Raw genomic sequence first — 6456 nt, 5'->3', positions numbered from 1 at the left:
CTCCTTTCAGAAGGGTAGATGGGGTCGTAAAGCATGAAACATGATCTGGCATGGCATGCATAAATTAACAACAAGAAGGGACAAGAACACTGTTCCCACAAACTGGTAGGACCTGCACTTGCTAGATATAACATTGGCAAACGGAACTGTGCCCCAAGCTCTTTCTTTTTCCACTTTCCAGCCTCCTACTGGTGTGCCCCATAGTCATCCAAATCAGAAAGGAAGCAGTGAGGACCTAAAGGAGGGTCAATCTGTGGGAGTCAGATTTTCAGCAATGACAGAAAGACAAAGACTGAGTATTGTACAGAGGTGACAGGGCCAAACCAGCACACAGATGGGCTTGGAACTCCAACAGCAGGTCCTGACTCAGAAAATGGTGAGTTGGTGAGTTGTCAACCTGGCTTTGTAGTCCCTTCTGGCAGAGGAGACCTGGAAGATAGCATAGCAGACCCACCCACAGGCCGAGAAACAAGAGATAATATGATGAAAGGAATTCTGAAAGCTCCTTCTTCATTGGTTTATCCCCCTTCTGAAAAATCCATATCCATCCCAATGAAAATGCAGTTCACCCAGGTCAGAGAATTAGGGACCATGATAAGCTCTCTGCTGAGTTTTCACATTTTTAGAGTGAATTTGTATATGGCATGCTGACCCCCAGGAAGTGTGATAAAGGACCTAAGGGAGCTTCTCTGAAGCTTCCATCCACTGGGATTAGCCTAGCTCTCCAGGCTACCATAGAAAACACTTGCTGTGGAAAGAAGTTTGGAGATAAGGCACCAGCCAGTAGTATGCTGTAATGGGCTGCAACTGGGACTCAATGGCAGATTACACATCTTCTCTCAACGTTCAGTTCAATGACATCACACTAGCAGCTAGGAACTGACCATTGTAGGAGCATTAACATCACAGAAATTGCAAATATTACCATGGCTTTCTCCCCTAGGAAACCAGCTATTAAATGTTTCCCAACATGCCATTGGCCCAGATCCCAGGTTTAAAGTATTGCTTATCCAGTGGCACTTGACTAAGAAACTATTATGACTCAGGCCTGCAGGGACACTGGAGGCCCCTTTATAGAGCCTCAAAAAGGACATTTGCAAATCTAGAATTGTCACTTGTCAGAGAAAGACTAAGGCTATAAACTCAGGGAAAGGAAGGTACCAGAGGGAAAGCCACTGCCTTTATCCAGTAGCTCTTCTTCTCCAGGAAGCCCCCCTCCAGTGCCTTTCTGTCCTAAAAACACCGATTCTAGCCTTGATTGGCACTCTTCTTGACTGTGTGCACTTTTTTCTTTCAAATGCTTTCAATCTGTCACATTCCGGAGACCAAGTGTGCCTTTCCCTTGCTTTGCACAGAACAGAAAGGCACTCAGTGGGGTGACAACCATATTCATGAAACAACCTCAAAAAGCTGCACTGTGATGTAGAAGTGGAGACCACAGGGTCACCAGCCACTCACAACATGATCATGTTTTGTGTGGTGTGGTGTATGTGCGTGTGTGTGTGTGTGTGTGTGTGTGTGTGTCTGTGTGTCTGTGTGTGTGTGTATGTGTGTGTCTGTGTCTGTGTGTGTCTGTCTGTGTCTGTGTGTGTGTCTGTGTCTGTGTGGTATGTCTGTGTGTGTCTGTGTGTGTGTGTGTGTCTGTGTGTGTGTGTCTGTGTGTGTGTGTCTATGTGTGTGTGTGTCTGTGTGTGTCTGTGTGTCTGTCTGTGTCTGTGTGTGTCTGTCTGTGTCTGTGTGTGTGTCTGTGTGTGTCTCTGTGTGTGTCTCTGTGTGTGTGTGTCTGTGTGTGTGTCTGTGTGTGTGTGTCTGTGTGTGTGTGTCTGTGTGTGTCTGTGTGTGTCTGTGTGTGTCTGTGTGTATGTGTGTCTGTGTGTGTGTCTGTGTGTGTGTGTCTGTGTGTGTGTGTCTGTCTGTGTGTGTGTCTGTGTGTGTCTGTGTGTGTCTGTGTGTGTCTGTGTGTGTGTGTGTGTGTGTGTGTAGATAGCAGAGGTTAATGTTCGGTGTTTTCCACCATTGCTTTCCATCCTTTTTTTTTTTTTTTTTTTTTTTTTTTTGACAAAGTCTCTCCTGAACGTGGAGCTCACTTGTTTTGCTAGACTACCTAGGCAGCAAATCCAGGGTTATTCTGTCTCTGCCTCCCCAGAGCTAGGATTACAGGTGTGCACCATCAAGCCTGGATTATTTCATAAGAGATCTGGGAATATAAAAAATAAAAATTAAGAAAAGCAGATTCTTAGTCTTCAAATCCAATCTATTTTTCATGATTGCTACTTTTCATTGAGTCTGAGTAACAAGATATCAGAGATGAAAAATGGCTCCTATTCTGGGTTAAGTTTCCTCAAAAGACTTCTATAATCCCTGCTGCCTCTAGAAATCATGTTGCCACCCACGAGCTGCTGCCAGCTGCTAGTGCAGAGAAGCTTTGTCTGCGGTGATAGCAATGACTACAGACTCATAACTAAAAAAAAAAAAAAAAGTCCAGACATGAAGCTATGGAAGAAAGTCCTTAATTTTTTTTAATAATGATGCCGAACTATAGCTCTTCACTGCTGATGGTTTCTGGTGGGGGTTGGGGGAGTCGGCTCAGTTATCTTTAAAGGGGACTGGCCACTGGGAGTTTGAGCATGCTCCAATGAGTATATATAGGAAGCACAAATTGGACTTGGTGGAGTCTGGGGAAGAGGGGCACAATGGTGGGAGGGTGGACCTGGGAGAAATAGAAAGCAAGTACAATCACAGTACATTGAAATGAAATTGCCAAATAATAAAAATAGTGTGTTGGGGAACAACAACAACATCAACAACAGCAAACCTTTCAATAAAATCAGCATAGTTTATTATTTTGTCAGATAGGTTGTTGTTTTAGGGTTTTTGTTTTGTTTTGTTTGTTTGTTGTTTTAACGATGGGATTGATTTGCTGTTTACATTAGTTTACAAAAAATACGTTATATCCAATATATATAAATAACTCAAGAAGGTGGACTCCAGAAAGTCAAATAACCCCATTAAAAAATGGGGCTCAGAACTGAACAAAGAATTCTCACCTGAGGAATACCGAATGGCAGAGAAACACCTGAAAAAATGTTCAACATCCTTAATCATCAGGGAAATGCAAATCAAAACAACCCTGAGATTCCACCTCACACCAGTCAGAATGGCTAAGATCAAAAATTCAGGTGACAGCAGATGCTGGCGAGGATGTGGAGAAAGAGGAACACTCCTCCATTGTTGGTGGGATTACAAGCTTGTACAACCACTCTGGAAATCAGTCTGGCGGTTCCTCAGAAAATTGGACATAGTACTACCGGAGGATCCAGCAATACCTCTCCTGGGCATATATCCAGAAGATGTCCCAACCGGTAAAAAGGACACATGCTCCACTATGTTCATAGCAGCCCTATTTATAATAGCCAGAAGCTGGAAAGAACCCAGATGTCCCTCAACAGAGGAATGGATACAGAAATTATGGTACATTTACACAATGGAGTACTACTCAGCTATTAAAAAGAATGAATTTATGAAATTCCTAGCCAAATGGATGGACCTGGAGGGCATCATCTTGAGTGAAGTAACACAATCACAAAAGAACTCACACAATATGTATTCATTGATAAGTGGATATTAGCCCAAAACTTAGGATACCCAAGATATAAGATACAATTTGATAAACGCATGAAACTCAAGAAGAATGAAGACCAAAGTGTGGACACTGTGCCCCTTCTTAGAATTGGGAACAAAACACCCAGGGAAGGAGTTACAGAGACAAAGTTCGTAGCTGTGATGAAAGGATGGACCATTTAGAGACTGCTGTATCCAGGGATCCGTCCCATAATCAGCTTCTAAACGCTGACACCATTGCATACACTAGCAAGATTTTGCTGAAAGGACCCAAATATAGCTGTCTCTTGTGAGATGATGCCGGGGCCTAGCAAACACAGGAGTGGATGTTCACAGTCAGCTATTGGATGTATCACAGGGCTCCCAATGGAGAAGCTAGAGAAAGTACCCAAGGAGCTAAAGGGATCTGCAACCCTATTGTTGGAACAACATGATGTACTAACCAGAACCCCGGAGCTCTTGTCTCTAGCTGCATATGTATCGAAAGATGGCCTAGTCGGCCATCAATGGAAAGAGAGGCCCATTGGACTTGCAAACTTTATATACCCCAATATAGGGGAATGCCAGGGCCAAAAGAATGGGAATGGGTGGGTAGGGAAGTGGGGGGCGCTATGGGGGACTTTTGGGATAGCATTGGAAATGTAATTGAGGAAAATATGTAATAAAAATATTAAAAATCAAAAAAAAATACGTTATAAAAACTGGGACCAAAAATAGGCTCAGGTCTGGAAAGATGACTCAGCAGTTAAAAGCACTTGTTGCTATTCCAGAGGACTCAGATTTGGTTCTTAGCACCCACATGTTGGCTCACAACCATTTATAACTCCATTTTGGGAACTGACACTCTCTTCTGACCTCCACAGGAACCAGGCACACTTGCAAACATTCAAACCACAAAAATAAATAAATATAAAATAAACAAATAAAAATGTAGATTCTTAAAAGGGAACCAACTATTCTACAAGATCTATCTATCACTGAGTGTGTGTGTGTGTGTGTGTGTGTGTGTGTGTGTGTGTGTGTGTGTGTGAGTGTGTGTGTGTGTACTCCTCCTGACCAGGTAGGCTTAGGCAGTATTAAAAAGATAGCTGAGAGCTGAGCTGTTGCCCTCCCTCTCCTTTGCAGTCCTGAGCTTGCAGTCCCAGGTCTTGGTTGCTGCGTCCTTGGCTGGCGTCAGAAAAATGGCTACAAACTTTCTAGTGCGTGAGAAGATCTGGTTTGACAAGTTTAAATATGACAACACAGAAAGGAGAGTCTTCGAGCAGATGAATGGGCCTGTGATCTCTGGCTCTCTCCAGGAGAATGGTGCCTGCGTGATCCTCTGAGGCACTGCAAGAGCCAGAAAGAACAGCCAGAAATCCTTGGCTGGAAACTCAGGCCCTGAAGCCTCCAGGGGATCTGGTGGAGACCACAGTGAGATCATTGTGAGGATTGCCAGTCTGGAAGTGGAGAACCAGAACCTTCATGGCGTGGTACAAGATTTGCAGCAGGTCATTTCCAAGTTGGAGGCCCGGCTGAGCACTCTGGAGAAGAGTTCACCTATTCCCCAAGCCACAGCCCCACAGACCCAGCATGTCTCTCCTATGTGTCAAGTGGAGCCCCCAAATAAGAAAGGAGCCACACCAGCAGAGGATGATTAGGACAATGTCATTTACCTGTTCGGCAGTGGCGAGGAAGAAGAAAAGGAGGCTGACCGAATACAGGAGGAGCGGCTACACCAGTACACGGAGAAAAGGGCCAAGAAGCCCACACCTGTGGCCAAATCCTCCATCCTTTTGGATGTTAAACCTTGGGATGACGAGACTGACATAGCCCAGCTAGAGACTTGCGTGCATTCCATCCAATTGGACGGGCTGGTTTGGGGGGCCTCCAAGCTCCTTGCCCGTTGGCTATAGTATCCGGAAGCTGCAGATCCAGTGTGTGGTGGAGGATGACAAAGTGGGCAACAACTTACTCGGAGAGGAGATCACCAAGTTTGAGGAGCATGTGCAGAGTGTCGACATCACAACTTTCAACAAGATCTGAAAGTCTGAGAGTGTGTGGTTTCATGTGTGTGAGGACCTGCTGAGATTAAAGACTGATACTACGGGAAAGAAGAGAGAGAGAGAGAGAGACAGACAGACAGACAGACAGACAGACAGACAGACAGAGACAGAGACACAGAGACAGAAGAGACAAAAAGAAAAGAAAAGAAAAGAAAAGAAAAGAAAAGAAAAGAAAAGAAAAGAAAAGAAAAGAAAGAAAAGAAAAGAGAGAAAAGAGGAAAGAAGAGGAAAGAGGAAAGAGGAAAGAGGAAAGAGGAAAGAGGAAAGAGGAAAGAGGAAAGAGGAAAGAGGAAAGAGGAAAGAGGAAAGAGGAAAGAGGAAAGAGGAAAGAGGAAAGAGGAAAGAGGAAAGAGGAAAGGAAAAGAAAAGAAAAGAAAAGAAAAGAAAAGAAAAGAAAAGAAAAGAAAAGAAAAGAAAAGAAGAGAAAAGAAAAGAAAAGAAAAGAAAAGAAAGAAAAGAAAAGAGAGAAAAGAGGAAAGAAGAGGAAAGAGGAAAGAGGAAAGAGGAAAGAGGAAAGAGGAAAGAGGAAAGAGGAAAGAGGAAAGAGGAAAGAGGAAAGAGGAAAGAGGAAAGAGGAAAGAGGAAAGAGGAAAGAGGAAAGAGGAAAGAGGAAAGAGGAAAGAGGAAAGAGGAAAGAGGAAAGGAAAAGAAAAGAAAAGAAAAGAAAAGAAAAGAAAAGAAAAGAAAAGAAAAGAAAAGAAAAGAAGAGAAAAGAAAAGAAAAGAAAGATAGCTGAAAGTTTCCATTGCTGAAGACAACACTTACACAACTCATTCAACATGACAAATTA

General features: G+C 43.5%; 1 pseudogene; it reads left to right on the top strand.

Annotated features, from left to right (window-relative positions):
- The first annotated feature begins 4733 nt into the window (after positions 1 to 4733).
- LOC110293621 (elongation factor 1-delta-like) lies at positions 4734 to 5646 on the top strand (annotated as a pseudogene).
- The last annotated feature ends 810 nt before the right edge of the window (positions 5647 to 6456 follow it).

The sequence above is a fragment of the Mus caroli genome, unplaced genomic scaffold (assembly GCF_978045245.1).
Source record: "Mus caroli unplaced genomic scaffold, Mus_caroli_1 scaffold_6, whole genome shotgun sequence".
NCBI classification, from domain to species: Eukaryota; Metazoa; Chordata; class Mammalia; order Rodentia; family Muridae; genus Mus; species Mus caroli.
This window is presented reverse-complemented; position numbering and strand designations above follow the sequence as displayed.